The following is a 19,327-nucleotide window of genomic DNA, read 5'->3' on the forward strand; positions in this document are numbered from 1 at the left end:
CCAAGACTAAGACCTCGGGCCATTTACATCCATCCCCCAGCTCCTCTCACCTCCGCCTCCCAAACACTTCTCCACAGACAGGGATGAAGAGACGAAAAGTGAAAGCTCTAATTTTTTGGCTGCACCCACAGCGAATGAGAGTCCTTGGGCCAGGGATCAAATCCATGCCATAGCTGCGACCTACACCACAGCTGCAGCAAAACCAGATCCTTAACCCACGGTGCGGAGCCGGGGATCGAACCCGCATGTTGCAGTGACAATGATAGATCCTTAAGCTGCTGCACCATGGCAGGAACTTCGAAAAGTGAAATCTAAATCCGTAAATTTTTTTCTTTTTTCTTTTTAAGGTCACACACATGGCATATGAAGGTTCCCAGACTAGGGGTCCAATTGGAGCTGTAGCCGGCAGCCTATACAGCCACAGCAATGCAGGATCCGAGCTGCATCTAGCGACCTACACCACAGCTCATGGCAACCCCAGATCCTCAACCCACTGGGCGAGGCCAGGGATTGAACCCTTAACCTCATGGTTCCTAGTCGGATTTGTTTCTGCTGTGCCACAATGGGAACTCCAAACTTTTTTTTTTTCCATGTTGACTAAAAGCAAGGTTTTCAGCCTCCTCTGCGGAGCATAAACACCTGAGTTCTTCCTCTGTCTCTGACTTACTAACAGGCTTTGTTCAGTGAAAGGAGAGGAATGACCATGGCTTTTCCAGGGAAGAGGAGCTGCTGGCCCCTCAGATACGCACTGACGCACATTCGCTTCCTAACGTTTGTGCTGAGAAATGGAATCACGCTGCAGGCATGCACGAAAAAGCAAAAGAGCTGCTTTCACTCAGCATTTCATACAAGCCTCTGATAGCTGGTTTACAAACCAGCTGCACTCCTCCCCCCGAAAGTCAGAGTCTTGTCATAGTCCTGGTAACAGCGACTGCATCGACCTGGCCGGAATGGAAAGATCATGATGAGTCTTGGCTGGTCTGACCCTAAGATATTCAGACAACGGCGTTAAACCGTCACTCTGACTCGCTCCACTGTCCACAGGGGAAGCTCACGGGCCCTGGCATGTCTGTGCAACCAGGTCCCAACCCCCACCCTGCTTCAAACCTGAGGTCCTTGTAACACTAGGCAGTATCTGTCCCCTGAGGTCCAGTGCCCTGAGTGGGGTCTGGGGGCTTTTAAACTCATGATAATAAGGTATGGGGAGCTCCTGTGACACCCTCATCTAAGCATCTCAAAGTGCTTTGTATGTGGAATTTTATTTTTATTTTTATTTATTTTTTATGTGGAAATTTTAAAGCCCCCAAAGGGGAGGTTGATATTGGTGGGTCAGCCTCAAAGACTCCCCCTCAGTGCCAGAGCTACCTTTTTTTGGCCATGCCCACGGCATGTGGAAGTTCCCATGCCAGGGATAGAACCCATGCCACAGCAGTGACCTGGGCCGCTGCAGTGACAACGCTGGATCCTTAACCTGCCACAAGGGAACTCGACTGATTCTTGTTTCTCTCTTTCTTTTTTGGCTGCCCTGTGGCACATGGAGTTCCCAGGCTAGGGATCAGATCCTAGTCACAGTTGCGACCTACACTGCCACCGAGGCAACACTAGACCTTAATCCACTGTGCCAGGCAGGGAATCGAACCCTCGACTCAGTGCTCCAAAGACACCACTGATCCCATTGCACCACAGAGGGAATTCCCACTGATTCTTCCTTCTTTCTTCCTTCTTTCCTTTCTCTCTTTCTTTCTTTCCTTTCTTTCAGAAATTCTTGGTTTGGGGACTGAATCTGAGCCACAGCTGTGGCAATGCCGTATCCTTTAACCCACTGCACCAGGCTGGGGATTGAATCCGTCTCTGCAACTACCTGGGCTGCTGCAGTCAGATTCTTTTTTTTTTTTTTTTTTTTGTCTTTTTAGGGCCATACCCACAGCATATGAAATTCCCAGGCTAGGGGTCAAATCAGAGCTGCAGCCGGTCTACACCACAGCCACAGCAACACGGGAGATCCGAACAGCATCTGCGACCTACACCGCAGCTCAGGGCAATGCCGGATCCTTAACCCACTCAGAGAGACCAGGGATTGAACTCACGTGCTCGTGAATCCCAGTCAGGTTCGTTACCACTGAGCCATGATGGGAACTCCTGCAGTCAGATTCTTAACCCACTGTGCTGCAGCAAGAATTCCAATTCTTATTTCTTTTTAATGCGGCTCTAATTACTGTAGAAATGAAACTTGAAAGCAATGATGGAAAAGTTTAGGGATCTGATAAAAAAGAAATTCATCTCCTGAGACTTTAAGACATTTTCCTCTACTGGATAACTTTCTGCAGCGTGGCCTTTTCTCGACTGAATTATAGTCAATAATTCCATACTCCATTAAATAATTCTTCGGCTCTTATCGTGTGTCAAGAGCACTATGTGGAATACAAAGACCAGACTCATCTTTCGTCCTTGTGAGGACCCCAGTCTGCTCAAGGGAAGAGGCCGTAGATCGATTGTGGGGAACCAAGTAACTTCTGGGGAGCTCCCGTTGCGGTTCAGTGGGTAAAGGGCCCAGCTAATATCCAAGAGGAGGCAGGTTTGATCCCTGGCCTTGCTCAGTGGGTTAAGGATCCGGTGTTGCCCTGAGCTGTGGTGTAGGTCACAGATGTGGCTCAGGTCTGGCATTGCTGTGGCTGTGGTGTAGGCCTACAGCTGTTGCTCTGATTCAACCCCTCACCTGGGAACTTCATATGCTGCAAATGGAAGGCCCTAAAAAGCAAAAAAAAAAAGGAAAAAAAAAAAAAAAAAGAAAGAAAAGGAAAAGGAACTTCTGGACACAAACTCGACCAGGACAACCCATGATTCGAGCACCACCCTCGCTGGACTCTCACCGCTGCCATGACTGACCAACATCCGCCGGGAACGGATTTGGTCAGAGCTGAGTGCTTCGGATGAATGGATTGGATTTATCTCTGTTTCAGAAGAACAGGCGCAAGGCGGGTAAATCACGTGTCCGAGGTCACAGAGCTGGTCGGGGGGAGAGACGGAGCTGACGCCGCGTCTGGATGACTCCAGAGCTAGAGTCACGTCGTCACAGACCCTCGGGACAGCAAGAGCCTCCCCAGAAAAGCGCGGGACTCGTGACTCTCTCCCTCCTTCCAAAGCTGAGCCCTAAATGACCTGTGTTTAAGGTGTGCCTGGGGCCACGGGCATCAGCTTTCAAATCTTGACTTTCTTCCCCTCCCGTCAACATGAGCAGTCACGTTGGTCCGTGACTGAACAGTGTCTCACGAGGTTAGAGTCTGGCTTACAAACTGGCAGCTCAATTGGCATCCTGGCATTTATTGGGGCCACATGGAGCCCGAGGTACCAAGGGATGGGAGTACATTTGGGCCTCAATAGCACGCTCTGACTAAACCAATATTTGCACCATCTCGGTACTAACTGCCCGACAGCAAGGACACCTGCAGAGGACTAAACGCAAGCCGCGTCCGGATCCAGAGCCGAGTCCTCCGCAAACGGCACATGGCCGTGCCCCACAGTCACCGTGTGGAGGACAGCTTCCTCCCATCCCCTGCCTCGCAGGACTGCTCACGTGGCAGAGGAGATGACTAATGCGGGCAGACCGCCGAGAGCCCTGCAAGAGAGACAGCGCCGCCCGTCAGTGGGCGAGATGCTGACGAGGAAGATGGTGGTGATGGATCGGCTGTGACCAGGGACACGCGCTGTCACAGAGAAAGGCTCCCGGCAGTTGAGACCGAATGGATCTCTAGACCACACATTTCCTTGATTTATGCTTTCAAATTGTGTGTTCTAGGATCATTTGAAGTCACTAGAGACACTAATGAATGATGCTAGATTCTGTCCTAATAGCACCAAAGGGCAAGAGAGATGCTTAGGTTGTTTTTGTTTTGTTTTACAGCTGCACCTGGAACTGGCATATGGACGTTCCTGGGTTAAGCCACAGCCACAGCAGCACGAGAGAGGAGCCATGCAGCTTTCAGCAACACAGGACCCTTAACCCACGGAACGAGGCCAGGGATCAAACCCGCATCCTCACAGAGACATCGGGTCCTTGACCCACTGAGCCACAATGGCAACTCCAGATTGTTGCCAGATGGCTTAGGCACACAAGGAGAAGAAGAAGGCTAACAGTTTTTTGAGTCCCCACCATTCGCCACTCCTGGGCGGGATGGGGACCAGCCGGCCATGGCCTTTGACCTGTGCCATTTCCGGTCTGTCCAGCACTACAGAGAAACTCTAACGAGCGGGTCACACAGATACCCCTGAAGTTAAAGTCTGAGATGTCCTCTGGAGGAAAGGGACTTAGGGCCGGAAGATGATGCGACAAGGGAGCTGACCCAGCTCTGGGTCAGGAAGGCCCTCTGGGGGAGTTACATTTGAGATGAGATCAGGAGATGGAGAAGTTGGCCAGGCCACCGTGGGGAGAGGTGGCGGGCGTTAGAGAAAGGGGCGAGGCCTGAAAATAATATGTTATTCCCCAAATATGAAAGCAAAACTGCAAAGTCGATGTTTCATAAATGCAAATAAAATAAAACACATTGCTAACTGTCTTAGAGCCAAGCACTCATAGATCTTTCACTTTGGGAAAAAATGCGTAGGTTTAGATGCTTTCATTTGATGAGACTCCTCAAGCACGTGGAAGATGGCTGAGAAATCACAGGCATTCAAATTAAAGCAGTCACGCAGGGTCAATTTCAAAATTATTTGAGATATGAAAAACTTTAAAATACTTTTTCTACTAAAAATATTTAATACATCATGTGGGTGGACATTCATGTTTGATATATGAGCTGGGAGCCTTCAAAATAAAAATATGGGCCTCCAAGGCTTGACACAGCTGGAGGACACCGGTGCCGCCCAAGCTCAAGGGTGGGGGTGGGGGTTGGCAGAGGGAGGGGGATGGGGAGGCTGGGAGGTGGGAAGGGCAGGGCCAGGTCACGCAGAAGGATCCAGGTTTTATTCTTTTTTTTTTTTTTAAGGGCCGCACCCACGGCATTTGGAATTTCCCAGGCTAGGGGTCGAATCAGAGCTACAGCTGCCAGCCTACCCACAGCCACAGCAATGCCAGATCTAAACCACATCTGCAATCTACACTGCAGCTCAAGGCAATGCTGGATCCTTAACCCACTGAGCGAGGCCAGGGATCGCATTCTCATGGATCCTAGTCCATGATGAACAAACTCCTGCATCTGGCCTGGGGCTGCTGAGCACAGGTGCACATGTTGCATACTGCACAAGAGCATCTGGGAGGGGGGGAGAGCAAGGGCTGAAACCCAACCCTGCTCCTCCCACCCTGCTGTGCATTCCCACCTATAATCTACACAAGGCCTTGCTAGCAGCAGCCCCGCCCTCTCTGGGTTCAGCCTGGCCGTGGTCCCCAGCACCACACCCCCAATGGGCTCCTACTGGTCTCCAGCAATGGAGCGCTAGCTTCTCTGCCTTTGGGAGAACTCTGTCCCCCAAAGCAGTTTGCAGCTCTCCTCCCCTTCCTTCCACGTCCCCATGTGGGACATGGGTCTTCCTTTCCTGCCAAAGTCCACCTTCTGTGCTCGACACTGCCAGAGAGGCTGTGACACTTTATACAGCAGGAAACACTCCTGCCAAAACACTGTTTCCCAGAGTGCAAAACTCCACAACCATTTGTCACAAGACAACCACGATCAGAGGCTAGGTCAGCAGGCATGTGAGAAAACCACACATCAAAGACATTTTCTGGCTTTTCCATGCAAGAGTCTTGGCCAGACCAGTTTACCTAGAAAGTTTAGTAGAGCAGCTATTTCAGAAAAATAAGGACGAGTCATCTTTGACTCTATAAAAGTCTGTGCTTGTTAGAATCAATTTTAACAAGAATGTACTCATTCTTGACTTAGGAGATTAAAAAATGAGTGAAGAAAAGTGTGAGGCCAGTCATACGACATAGCTGCTGACATCAAAGGTCAACAGGAAGTGATCATTCGAGGTTCTCTTATTTTCATCATCACCTTAGAACTTGAATGATCAGGCCTGATGCCTTCCTACGGCAGGTGAAACACTCGTTTTTAAAATAATATGACAGTGAAAACATGACCTCGCCATGCAGAATACATTCAATACAATAAACAGATGGGACCCGTCAGACCCGGAATCCACTTCCAATCACTTTCCTGGTTCGTCCTCAAAGCAATCCCGCTAAGTTGTCCCCATTTGACAGACGGGAAGCCAAGGCCCCAAGAAGATGAGGTCAAACACCAGCAAGTGGCGGGGCTGGGATTTTCAGTCTGGGCAAACTTGTCTCTGGAGCCTGAACCGTAACCACTAGACCGCAATCTCCTGGGGACAGTGGGGCTGGGGGTAGAAGGGGCCCAGAAACCTTCCCACTGGCCTCTCTGTGGATCCCACGAAATCTTCCATCAACAGCTCAGACCACAACAAGGCAGCCCTGTGTGCTAACGTTTGCTAATTAAAAAAATTTATTTTGTTTTTTTAGGGCCATGCTCGCAGCACATGGAGGTTCCCAGGCCAGGGGTCTATTCGGAGCCGTAGCCGAGGCCTACACCACAGCCACAGCAACGCCGGATCCTTAACCCACTGAGCAAGGCCAGGGATCGAATCCGCATCCTCATGGATGAGGCTGAGCCACAACAGGACCTCCATCTAATTATAGTTTTAGAATAATTAGGTGGAATCCTGTTGGTGTCAGGGTCTAACAGGGGGTCCACAGATCTCAAATCCTTTCATCCTGCCAAACCTCTCCTTGGCCAATGAGCCTTCATGACAATGAGAAGTACATTCAAGAAAAGGGAAATACAAAGCACCCCTTTTCTTATAGGCCACTGCCAGCTGCTATTGACAGCGTGTTGTGTCTCCCCCGACCCTCAGTATTGATAAGCTGAACCCCTAAACCCCAGCATGTGGGTATCTGGAGGCCTTTGGGAGGTGATTAGGTTATACGGGGAGCCCTTAGGAATGAGATTATACGAGACCCCAGAGGTGGCCTCCCCCTCCCCTTCCCCCTCCCCCTTGCGAGGACTCAGCGAGGAGGTGGCCCTTACCAGACACCAGATCTGCCAGCACCTTGACTGTGGTCTCCTGGCCCCCTGCACTGTGAGAAACACGTGTCTGTTGTTTATGAGCCCCTAGTCGACGGTATTGTTACAGCAGCTGGGAGGCGCTAAGACGGCCTGTTTTCCCAATTTGTGGCCTAGACTCCTTTTGGCCCAGATTCGTGCTAGGACTGAGTCCCCACTGCAGGTTAAAATAAGGATTTCCAGCCTACAACGGCCCTGCCTTCTTCCCAGTGCCTTTGGGACACAACGTCCCTGGTTAAAGGAAAGTGGAAGCCTCGTTCTGGATTCTGTTGGCACCATCTGATGGGGAATTCACAGAACCTGTGGCTTAAGCAGCCCGGACCCATCATGGGCACTTAGAACTTGCTCTGAAAGCTGGGGAGTGAAGGTAGGAGAGAATAGACCCCCATAGGCGCCCTGAGTTCTGTCCCCACTGGTTCCCACCTGCCAATGTTGCTCTCAACGGTTTCCTTTGTGTGGGTTGGTTTCCTTATGAGTAAAATTGGTTCGTATTGGAGGGTTGCCAAGCTCTTTGCAAATCAGCTTAAAAGGCAGGGCGCCCATCCAAGAAACATTTCGATCTGCCTGAGATGCTACAGAGACTTTCAGAGTGTTCAGTGAAGAACCCCAAGGGTCCCGGTGATTGCTCAGCCTCCTCTGATTCTATCACCTCCCCTCTTCCTTCCACAAAAGATGCCCTCCCCAGGGCAACGTGGCAAAACGAGACCTTCTGTCCCCATCCCCGCCTAGACCGCAGGCAGGAACCACGTTCATCCCAATAGGACCTGTGTCTGTAGTTCTTCCTTTCTCAACAAAGTTAATTTGGATTTATTTGAGATGAATGCAAAACAGGAAATGATTAAAAATTGGAAGCCTGGAAGAGAGACTTTTTAGATTCAAAGATACAATCAGGGGAGATCCCTGGTGGTCTAGTGGTTATGATTTGGTGCTTTCCCCACTGTGGCCCAGATTCAATCCCTGGTCTGGGAACTCAGATCTCACATCAAGCTGCGGCCAAAGTAAGAAAAAAAAGGAAAAAAAAAAAAAACCCAATCAGTTGTCAGATCCTAGTCTGACCCAGCTGGTGACAGACATGGTGTGGGGAGACAATGACAGCCCCACCCCCTTACTTTATTCACTTCTGTCCCCAGGGATGTGCCCAGGGCTGTGGCAAACTATGATCAGTGAACATGCCCACCAAACCCACAGAGTCAAACTGGTCTTTTCAAAAGCATCCACTTCCTAGTTTTTCCTGCGTTGACCTGCCAAGCGGGTCCTGTTCACAAAGCCCCAGGCAGACTCGCCCTATCCTGGGAAAACAGATGAACACAATAGCCTTATCACTGAGTGTAAGTTGTATCATTCTTTCCAACAGGCTAGCGATAGATGAACGATTCAATTGTTCGGGGGAAGAAAAAGGCCTCCCATGTGGCTGAGAGCCTGGCTGTCACCCTACCTGTTTTCACTTTCATTGCGCTAACATCACTTAATCACCCGCAAGGCATTTCCTTGTCTTTGGACTGGGTTAAACTTTATTTTACCCTAGGGATAAAATAATGGCAGCCACCACTTCCTGTGCCAACCACTCCTCGTGTGCTGTCACGAATCATGTAATATACACGATATTTTCACGATACAGATGAGAGAACTGCCAGCATGGTTATCTCCACTCTACAGACGAGGAAATCAGGGCGGGGCGAGGTTAAGTCATTTGCCCCAAATCACACAACAAACAGGAGGCGGGACCAGGATGCCGGCTCAGGCTTACCAAACCTTTCCTCCCTTCCCTCTGGCCCTGCAGTTCCCAAACTTGTCTGCATATTAGGAAACCCTGGGGATCTGTTAAAACGCCAACACCCAGGACACACCCTAGAAATCACAATCTTAGGAAGGGACAGAGACATTGGTAGTTTTTGAGGCTTCCCAGGGGATTTAATGTGCAGACAACTTTGGGAACCTCTGCGTTAGTGCCCAGAAGCATCTTCAGCTGCAAGGATTCGCCCAAAAAGCCAAGTGCAAACCAAGACCAAGGAATAAAACAAAGCAAGCTAAAGCCTGAGCTACGAGTAGCCGAGGAGACACACCTGAATAAGGGTATCTGTTTTCTCTGCAGGCAATGGAAGAAATTTGATAAGAGAGGAAATTTCCTTGGTGCAAGCACAGATAACTCTAATGGGATGATGGTTTTTTTTTTTACTGATTCCATGTCCAAGGGCTGAACAAAAATACACTAAGTAAATCTATTCAGTGGGGTTTCTTTTCCCTCTGCTCTTGGAGGAGAGTGACTGTTCAGTTCATGTCTATTTGTATTAGAGGCTAGTTCTTTGTACCAGACTCTGTGGCCTCCAGATGAGCAAGGTGAGCGTCTGATGGCCTTTTGCAACAGCAGACACTGGTAGGTGACAGCCAGCAGGGCATTTGTGTTGGCACATTTAAGAAATATACCCAATAAGGAGTTCCCATCATGGCACAGTGGTTAATGAATCCGACTAGGAACCATGAGGTTTTGGGTTCCATCCCTGGCCTTGCTCAGTGGGTTAAGGATCCGGCATTGCCGTGAGCTGTGGTGTAGGTCGCAGATGCAGCTCAGATCCTGCATTGCTGTGGCTCTGGCATAGGCCAGTGACTACAGCTCCAATTAGACTCCTAGCCTGGGAATCTCCATATGCTGCAGCTGCGGCCCTAGAAAAGACAAAAAAAAGACAAAAAAAAAAAAAAAAAAAGGAAGTATACCCAATAAGCAATTCGGTTCTACTGTACAGCACAGGAAACTGTACTCAGTCTCCTGTGATAGAGCATGATGGAGGAGAGTATGAGAAAAAGAATGTATATATACATATATGTATGACTGGGTCACATGCTGTACAGCAGAAGTTGACAGCATTGTAAATCAACTACACTTAAAAAATGTAAAAAAAAAAAAAGGCATATATTAAATTCCTTAAAAACAGGAGGTTCATTGGAAAAGCCCCAATCCCCTCTATGCTAGAAAATAAGAGTTTATTGTGATGTCATCTTGCAAAACCTTAGTTTGAAACATTTCATGGTCCAGGTAAGCATACCGAGGAATTACTGCTTTTAGTTGGACTGAGTTGAATGGAACTTAGGGCTTATGCCTTGGCTGTGGTCCAAAAAAGGGTGGTTAGCAAACGATTTGGTAGCGGTCGTGCTTAGACTTACTGCAGTTCCTGTCTTTTTTAAGTAACACGTATTGCCTGTGTGGGTTTATAGTGTTCATCCCTAAATGAAATCCTTGAATTTCCTAAGCAAACCTACATATCACAAATCTTTTTTTTTTTGTCTTTTTTGGGCTGCACCAGTGGCATATGGAGATTCCCAGGCTAGGGGTGGATTTGGAGCTGTAGACTCTGGCCTACACCCCAGCCACAGCAACTCAGGATCTGAGCCACGTCTTCGACCTACAATACAGCTCAAGGCAACACCGGATCCTTAACCTGCCAAGCAAGGCCAGGGATCGAACCTGCGTCCTCATGGATGCTAGTCGGGTTCATTAACCGCTGAGCTACCACGGGAACTACCCCACCCCCTTTGTATTTAATAGTGGTGTCTTTCTAGGCACATTATAACCGGACCAAAAACTTGGAGTCAACCAACTTCTATGCATCTGTTTACTGTGATGAGCATCTGGGGAAACCAGCTCACTTGCATGCTGCTAAGATGGCCCCAGGAAAACCAAACTCCCTTCAGGAAAAATGTGGGCCAAGAGTAACTTTCTGTGTATTCCATCCACTCTCTCATTACAGTCTGCCCTTGGTTCATGAAATATATACATATTTTTGGAAATAAGAGAGCTCTCTCAAGAAACGTTGAATTCAAATGGCTTGATAGTAGAAAGAGCTTTCAGGGTTCTATTTATCATTTTCCAAGGTCATTTGTAAAGCCAATTTTGTCACTTTCTAAAGTCAAAGTCACTGTGCCTGCAGAGTAGTCTGAATTTTTTCATTCATCCACCTACAGCTGAAACTTTGTCACTTCTCATGTGGAATTTAAGGACAGCATTCATGGAAAGTGGTACTTGTTTCTGTGCGAAAGTTTAAGGATTTCGAAAAAGAGGGATCCCGCTTAGGATGTGTTGCGAGGAATGTCTAATTAAAGAACATATTTGTGAAATCTCAACCCAGGGAAATTTGCTGCCAGGTCACAGAGGTCAGACAAGGTCTTCGAACTATGCCACTTTTTTTTCTTTTTAGGGCCACCCCTGTGGCATATGGACATTCCCAGACTAGGGTTGGAATCGGAGCTGCAGCTGCCGGACTACACCACAGCCATAGCAAAGGTCTGAGCTGCATCTTTTACCTACACCACAGCTCATGGTTTATTGTTTTTATTTATTTAAAAAAAAATTTTTTTTTTACTATTGCACTTTTGAATAGGCATGGTTCACAGTTATCAGTAAATACAATCCCCAGATTCTAAAAACCAAATAAACAGTAAACTGACTATGGGCTAGGAAACAGCAAAAAGATAAACTGTAAGAACTGTTTTCTGTTTTCATAGTGGCAAGTTGAGCTCATAAAAAAATGAGTTATTTTGGGGGGGTTCCCTTGGGACTCAGTGGGTTAAGGATCTGATGTTGTCACTGCTGTGCTGTGGGTTCAATCCCCGGCCCAGGAACTTCCACATGCTGTGGGTTCGGCCAAAATACAAAAACAAAAAACTAGTCATTTTTAGGTGAACTCCTGGTTGATACCTGCCTGTTCTGCTTCTGTTTAACACAGAATTCACACCTGTCTTCCTTCCTGATGTGTACAAGCATCATCTTCACTCATTTCTTCATCTCTGGTCTCAAAAAACAGTCCCGGGCATTTAGTAAGCACTAAATAAATACAAGTTGGATCCCCAAAAGAATATTGAGATTTGGAGACAAACATATAGCATTCTAATTAGAAAGTCAGATAGCATGAAGAAGGAGTTCCCACTGTGGCACAACGCAATTGGCGGCATCTCTGCATCACCAGGATGCAGGTTCAATCCCCCAGCCGGCACAGTGGTTAAAGGCTCCGGAACGGCTTAGGTCTCAAATGAGTCTCGGATCTGATCCCTGGCCCGGGAACCCCACATGCTACAGGTGGCCAAAAAAAAAAAAACCAGATAACATGAAGGAGAGGGGGTTCCAGCTGCAGTCAGGCCTCCTGCACAGAGGGGAGGGCCTCTGTCTCTGTACTTGGTGATTGTTTTCTAGGAAAGTATCTCCCCATTAGCTCTTGATTGGGACCCCAGCCTGTCCTCTCCTTCCCCATGGCCTCCTGACGGTCAGTCCCTAGCCAGGCCTCATTTTAGGGAGCTTTACTTCTTGGTGACCTAAGCGGATCTGGGTGCCTCTGCCTCAGCCTCCAGGTCCCCAAAGTGTGGGGTCTACACAGGCAAGAGAAAACCTAGGATGGACCTTTCTGGCAAAAATTACTTCCTTTCGCCATTAGCTTTTGTCTTTTTCTTGTCAGTTATCAAAGGACAGGAATGATGCAGTGAAGAAAGAGGGAGGTGCCCACCGAAGGCCTGGGCCGTGGCCTCTCAGTTTGCTTGGCACTGTGTAGAGGAACTTTGTGGGAGCTACACCTACAGCATGTGGAAGTTCCTGGGGCCAGGGATCAAACCCATGGCACAGCTGTAACCAGAGCTGCAGCAGTGACAAGCCAGGTCCTTAACCTATTGAGCCACTAGGAAACTCCTGATTGGGGGAACTTTTATTTTTTTAATTAATTATTTATTTATTTTTTGTCTTTTTGTCCTTTTTTTACAGCCACTCCCTTGGCATATGGAGGTTTCCAGGCTAGGGGTCCCATTGGAGCTGTAGCTGCTGGCCTACACCAGAGTCACAGCAACGAGGGATCCGAGCCGTGTCTGCAACCTACACCACAGCTCACGGCAATGCCGGATCATTAACCCACTGAGCAAGGCCAGGGATTGAACCCGCAACCTCTTGGTTCCTAGTCGGATTATTTAACCACTGAGCCACAATGGGAACTCCTGGGGGATCTCTTAAATAATACAGCACTTCATGAAGGATCTTTAAGGTGATATAAAATGAGAATTTGGCTCAATATTTACACAATTTTGAAAAAACTCTTTGGAACAGCAATTGCTTCTACCCAGAAACAGTCTTATCACCCATGATCGCCCAGGCAAAATTATTTTTTAAATTTTTTTTTTTTTTTGTCTTTTTGCCTTTTCTGGGGCTGCTCCCTTGGCATATGGAGGTTCCCAGGCTAGGGGTCCAGTCGGAGTTGTGGCTGCCAGCCTACACCAGAACCACAGCAACGCAGGATCCAAGCCACATCTGCAACCTACACCACAGCTCACGGCAAAGCCAGATCCTTAACCCACTGAGCAAGGCCAGGGATTGAACCCGCAACCTCATGGTTCCTAGTCAGATTCGTTAACCAATGAGCTACGACAGGAACTCTCGCCCAGGCAAAATTATAAAATGTGTATTCAGGTTCCTTCCCGGCCGTGCAAGCTGTTTGTCTCAGCCAGCTGAAAGCCACATTTGTTTCTAGGCTATGCATCCTTTTGTGGCTTTAAAAATTTGTACTAATATTATGAATGTTATCTTTTTAGAAAATACAATTCAATATGGTACTTAGGCTTGTATATACAAATTTAGATAATAAAATGTATAAATACAGATATTTTTTCCTAGTTTACAATTTTCTCTCCTAAACAGTCTATAATAAATAGCCATTTGACCTGTTTGTATATTTTGGATTAAAAAATAACTTATTGTTGCAATAACAGAAGACTGTGAAAATGAGCATCCTTTATTTAGCTCATGGATAGAGTCCTTTCTATATTTTCTGAATTTTTTTTTTCTTGCTTTTTAGGGCCACACCCACGGCATATGGAAGTTCCCAGGCTAGGGGTTGAGTCAGAGCTGCAGCTACCAGCCAATGCCACAGTCACAGCAGTGAGGGATCTGAGCCATGTCTGTGGCCTACACCACAGCTCATGGCAACACCGGATCCCAGGCCCACTGAGTGAGGCCAGGGATCAAAACTGTGTCCTCATGGATCCTAGTCAGATTCATTACCGCTGAGCCACAAAAGGAACTCCTCTAAAATGCTTTGGAAGAGAGATATAGCTCAGATAAATACGAGCAGTAAACCTAATGTGTCTCGCAGATCCTAACCGGTGCAGTAGGTATCCAGAAAACAATAAATGCAACCCAGTCTCAACACCGCACCAGGCTCTTCTCCTAGAAGCTGTGTCCCCTCGCCAGAGAAATCCCAGCCATGAAAATGGTGTAATTCGATGCCATTCGCAGTAGCATGGAATAGTCCCCAATTGTAACAAATGGATGCAGAAATAGCAGATTTAAGAAAATTACTTAAAATGAATGGAAAGAAGCTTTCTCCTAAAGCATCAGACTCAACCACTTCCTTAACTACTTATGTTCTTAAATCACATAAAACACACATTGCTTTGAATAAAAGTAATCACCCAGGGGCAGTTCCTACGGGGGGGTGGGGGGAGCATTCTGAAGCAGAGGTTTGGGGGTTTCTTTTGCTCTCTGAAGAATGTATTCACCGCAAGGAAACGGCCTAAGACCACCCGTCTCATTGGAGTAAGATCTCAGTATGAGAATTCAAGTGAGAAGCAGGCGTTTCCTTACAAAACCAAAGCACCCTCAGCAAGGATTCTTTCCAGTTGTGTAAATACTGAATAGCTTCAGTTCACCAAAGGCATCCAACACCTGTTTTTAAAACAGGCTCATGTTTCAAGTCCCTAGAGAACGGTGACTTTTGGGAGCTTTTCCTTGCCACAGACTGAGGGCAGGGATGGAGTGTGGTCTGCTCAGTACTCCTGCTGATTCACAAAGAGAGCTCGTCCAGGGCAGAGAGAAGGTAGCGGAGGCTCCAGACAAGGGAATTCACCCAGGGAACCAAAGCATCCACGCCTGCCCCTATTATGGTGCCCTGGGATTTTGAAAAGACACGCTTCCAACGGATGGGCCCCGGAAGTAGAAATGCACCTCCAGCTAGGTGCTCAGAGTCACACAATTCAGTCTGAAGGAATGATCCCACTTTTTTTTAAAGGGTCGCATCTGTGGCATGTGGAAGCTCCCAAGCCAGGGACTGGATCCGAGCCACAGCTGGAACCTTCCCACAGCTGTGGCATTGAGGGACCCTTTTAGCCCCCTGCGCCTGGGAGCGACCCTGAGCCTTTCAGTGGCCTGAGCTGCTGCAGTTGGATTCTGAACCCACTGCACCTTGGCGGGAACTCTGGAAGGATTCTATTGTTAGGTTCACTCTTCTACTCCTTCTGCTGCCACCCACCCACTGAAAAGAACCCAGAACTTCCTATTAGGTCTTCTTTCCCGTAATCTAAGAGCTCCAAAGTTACTTGCTCACACACGCCCTAGAACGTCCATGTTAATCCATGCTGATCCTTTGGGTGGGGGGTTGGTGTTGTGCGGTGGGGAGCGAGAGCTGGATGAGTGGTGTATCTGCCAGTTGCAGGTTCAGGTATCAAAGAATAGCCAGAAGGGGGTCTTTCTTTTCTTTTTCTTTTTTTCTTTTTTGTCTTTTTAGGGCCTCACCGCTGCATATGGATGTTCCCAGGCTAGGGGTTGAATCGGAGCTACAGCTGCTGGCCTACACCACAGCCACAGCAATGCCGGATCCTTTAACCCACTAAGCGAGGCCAGGGATCAAATCTTCGACTTCATGGATACTGGTTGGGTTCATTACCACTGAGCCACAATGGAAACTCTGGATCTTCTCCTATTTCCAGTTCCCTACCCATGCTCAGCTGTCTGGGTTTCTTTGGAGTTTTTTTCCTTCCTACAGTACTGTACAATACAGAAAAAGCTACTCCAATACCCAACACACAGAGCAGAATCAAAGAAAGATGTGATTGAAAAGCCCACGGCCGTAGCCAGATTCCCCACAGCCTTCTACCATGTTCTACTTACCTAATAGAAAATACCAAAATATATTATAAACCATTTGATAGGCAATATGGTATAATCCGAAACTGAAGAAAGCTAAGGCAGAACCCTCAAGAACAATCTCTAATCTGTGTTGTAGAATACATAATCATCTTTTTAAAAATTTTTGCTATTTTAGGGCCACACCCAAGGCATTTGGAAGTTCCCAGGCTAGAGGGGGAAATGAGAGCTACAGCCGACGGCCTACACCACAGCCACAGCAACGCAGGATCCAAGCCGCATCTGGGACCTACACCACAGCTCATGGCAACGCCAGATCCTTAATCCAATGAGCAAGGCCAGGGATCAAACTCACATCCTCATGGATCCTAGTTGGGTTCTTCACCACTGAGCCACGAAGGGAACTCCCAGCACGCATAATCAAAAAGCCATGGGCATTCAAAAATATCTCAGCCTTTCAACAAATAAGAAGCACTCGTTAAAACGTAGAAAAAAAGACAGTGATCTGCTGAGAGACTGTGAAAGGCCTGGACTCTGCGTCTCTATGTCTCGGGACACAAATCGCTCGGCGGATAGGCGAAGATGAATCGCGAAAGAGGCACTAAGTCACAAATCAAAATAAATGACTACCAACCAAAATTCATTTCAACTTTTATTATGAAAGTCCAAAGTGACAGCATACTGTGAAAGTGTTAGGTTCTCATTGATTAAATTTCAAGAGACCACAGACTACAGCATTCCAAGCACTTTAATTTGTGACAGAGCCAAAACAAATAAAAGAATGATAAAAATATTGGTTTAGGTGTAAAGAGTGCTCATAGTCGAGGTTGGCTTTTTGTTTGTTTGTTTTTTGTTTTTGTGGTTTGTGTCCTTTCCCTGCAGGTATTCTGATCATGGCCAAAACACAAATCTTGGTCTGGATTCTTGCATGAAACTTTTATAATCTCTGCCTGAATAAGAAGCAAATAAGAAACGTACTTATAAAGTATGTCTACAATACAATGTGATATGCCCATTTTTTGGTCCCTTCCCTTCTCTCCCACTAGGCTTCTCACCCGCCACCAGGTACCTGCTGTTTCTAAGAACAGGACACAAAGGCTGGAGTGAGAGTCTCAAAAGACGGCACTGAACCTGGATTTTCTCAAAGCTTGCTTCCTTCCTTCCTTCCTTCCTTCCTTCCTTCCTTTCTTTCTCTCTTCTTTCTACTGCAAGTTGAAGACTTTCAACACTTGAGAGTGTCCGAGGACATGACTAACAATCATGGATGAAAGCCACCAGTCAAGAACTACAGTCTGCATACTGTGTTCACAGCAAAGAGCCTTGGGTTACTAGAGCTGTGGTTCTAGCAATCTGTGGTTCCAACACAACATGACATCTCCCCCTGAAGGGTTTTCTTGCAAATCTCTCCTTTTCATCCCTCGGTACACGAGGACGCTACAGCTGGAGTTTCTTGCCTTTTACATTCCCCAAAATTCTGGTCCCGTGGAAGCGCATATCTCTTATAGATGCAATACTGTTCATCTGAGTGGATCCTCAAACAGAACAATTATGAACTAGAAACTCATAGAGTTTGTGTTTAAAATTTATAAAATTAAACCTGCTCCAACAGGTAATACAGGGAGGCATGCTTGCAACCTCTGGATTCAATCAGAAACAATGCCTGAGAGCACAGAGCCTTCAATAGGTAACGCTGGGTTCCTTTTAACGCTTCCTTAAAAAAGATCCGAGGTGATGCACATTGGAAATGTGAAGCACGTCTCATTTATTTCTACAAGGCCTGGGACACAGGAAGCTGCCCGAACTTCATTCATCATCTTGCCTGTTGACAAAAGGAACAATAACTGGTCATCACTGGTCAAAGGAATAACTTTTCCCAGTTTTTTTTTTTTTTTTTTTTCCCAAAGTAATTCTTAAAGAGACGGTGCAACTACAACAGCAAATGTTTCAATGTTTGATGAATTTCTTGCTCTAAAATGCCATCTCTTCCTCCAGCAGAGCAGGAAGAACCAGAGGGTCCATCTCTCTCCCTCTGGGGGTGGTTCAGGAAAGACCCTTGTCTTGGAGGTCAGCAGGCCCGGGCTGCAGACGTGGCTCCACCGGTGGTAAATAACGACACCGCCTAAACTTGCGGGGCCTGGCGTCCTTCGCATACAGACTAAGAGGACATCAATGGGTGTGGTCTAAAAAGGAAGCCACCAATTAGGTTTTAATAGGGCCATGTGGTCCCGCCTTCAGCGCTCCTCAGAGAGCACGGGCAGGTAGAACCATTTCCATTTCTGCAATGGCTGGGCCTACAAAACACCTGTGCCCGGGAAGCCTACCATCCTAGTTCAGACGGGCACTGAGAACCAGCCGAACTACCAGAGTCATCTCAACATGTCTATTAGCATCTGGAGTCAATTAAAGGCTTCTTAAATGATGCTGTGAGGAAGCTAGATGAGGGTAAATTTCTGAAAATACACATGTTCGCATCTTGTGCTGTCTTAATATATAAGACATGTCTTTTGGGGGGTATCTGCTGGTTTGTTTGTTTGTTTTTTTACTTTTTAGGGCCACACTTGTGGCATATGGAAATTCCCAGGCTAGGGATCGAATCAGAGCTGCAGCAGCTGGCCTATGCCACAGCCACAGCAACTTGGCATCTGAGCTGCATCTGTGACCTATGCCCACAGCTTGTGGAAACACTGGATCCTTAACCCACTGAGGGGGGACCAGGGATTGGACCTGCATCCTCATGGATACTAGTTTGGTTCTTAACCGGCTGAGCCACAACGGGAAATCCCTGGTTTTCTTAAATTAAGAAATAGTTACGCTAAGCTTAAAAATCCACTAATAAGTGTAACAACATGGTTATAGTCCACAAGAGGGTACTACCTAGCCCCCAAATCCAACTAGTTGGACTAGATTAAGTAATTACTTCAATAACTTTATAAAGATACACACATCAGTAAGCAAAGATGGGACCTAGACACAAGAAGTCTGATCCTAAAACTGATGTTTTTAACCACTATGCTAAAAGACTTCATAGTGAACGGGGGCTGGAAAGTTCAATGTGACTTTCACAGCTGTCATAGGTGGCACCAGGAATTAGGTTCAATATTTGGAAACTTAGGGCAATTAGTTCCCATGAGTAACAAACGAAGCGTCAGTAACTGAAAAACTGTATTTAGCAATTTTGAAGGGATCTTTATGCCTCTGTAGCTGATGAAACTTAGATGATGCCCAAACAACCATTTATTATTTCTTTCATAGCAAGCTATGATATCATTATTACATTATATATTTTAAGGCCTCATAGCTGTCTTGCCTGACAAGAAAAATAGCTGAGTAATTTTTTGTTTTACTTTCTACTGTGGCTTTAACATAAGGG

The 19,327-nt window shown here is 47.0% G+C and overlaps 1 protein-coding gene across 11 annotated transcripts in view; it reads right to left on the reverse strand.

Moving 5' to 3' along the window:
- Positions 1 to 19,327, reverse strand: part of SCAF8 (SR-related CTD associated factor 8) — a 233,395-nt gene that overhangs the window by 67,297 nt on the left and 146,771 nt on the right. For 6 of the 11 annotated variants that reach the window (XM_085023387.1, XM_021072026.2, XM_085023366.1 and 3 more), the window contains one exon: positions 17,157 to 17,776. The exons of the other annotated variants lie outside the window; for them this stretch is intronic. The gene's annotated coding sequence lies outside the window, so the exon portion shown is untranslated. Of the gene's footprint in view, positions 1 to 17,156; positions 17,777 to 19,327 lie in introns of those variants that run through there. 11 annotated transcript variants of the gene reach the window in all.

Source organism: Sus scrofa, chromosome 1 (assembly GCF_054392235.1).
Source record: "Sus scrofa isolate SSC_HxYL_T2T_F1_AM1 chromosome 1, Sscrofa_HxYL_maternal_Yorkshire_Landrace_v2.0, whole genome shotgun sequence".
Classification (NCBI taxonomy): domain Eukaryota; kingdom Metazoa; phylum Chordata; class Mammalia; order Artiodactyla; family Suidae; genus Sus; species Sus scrofa.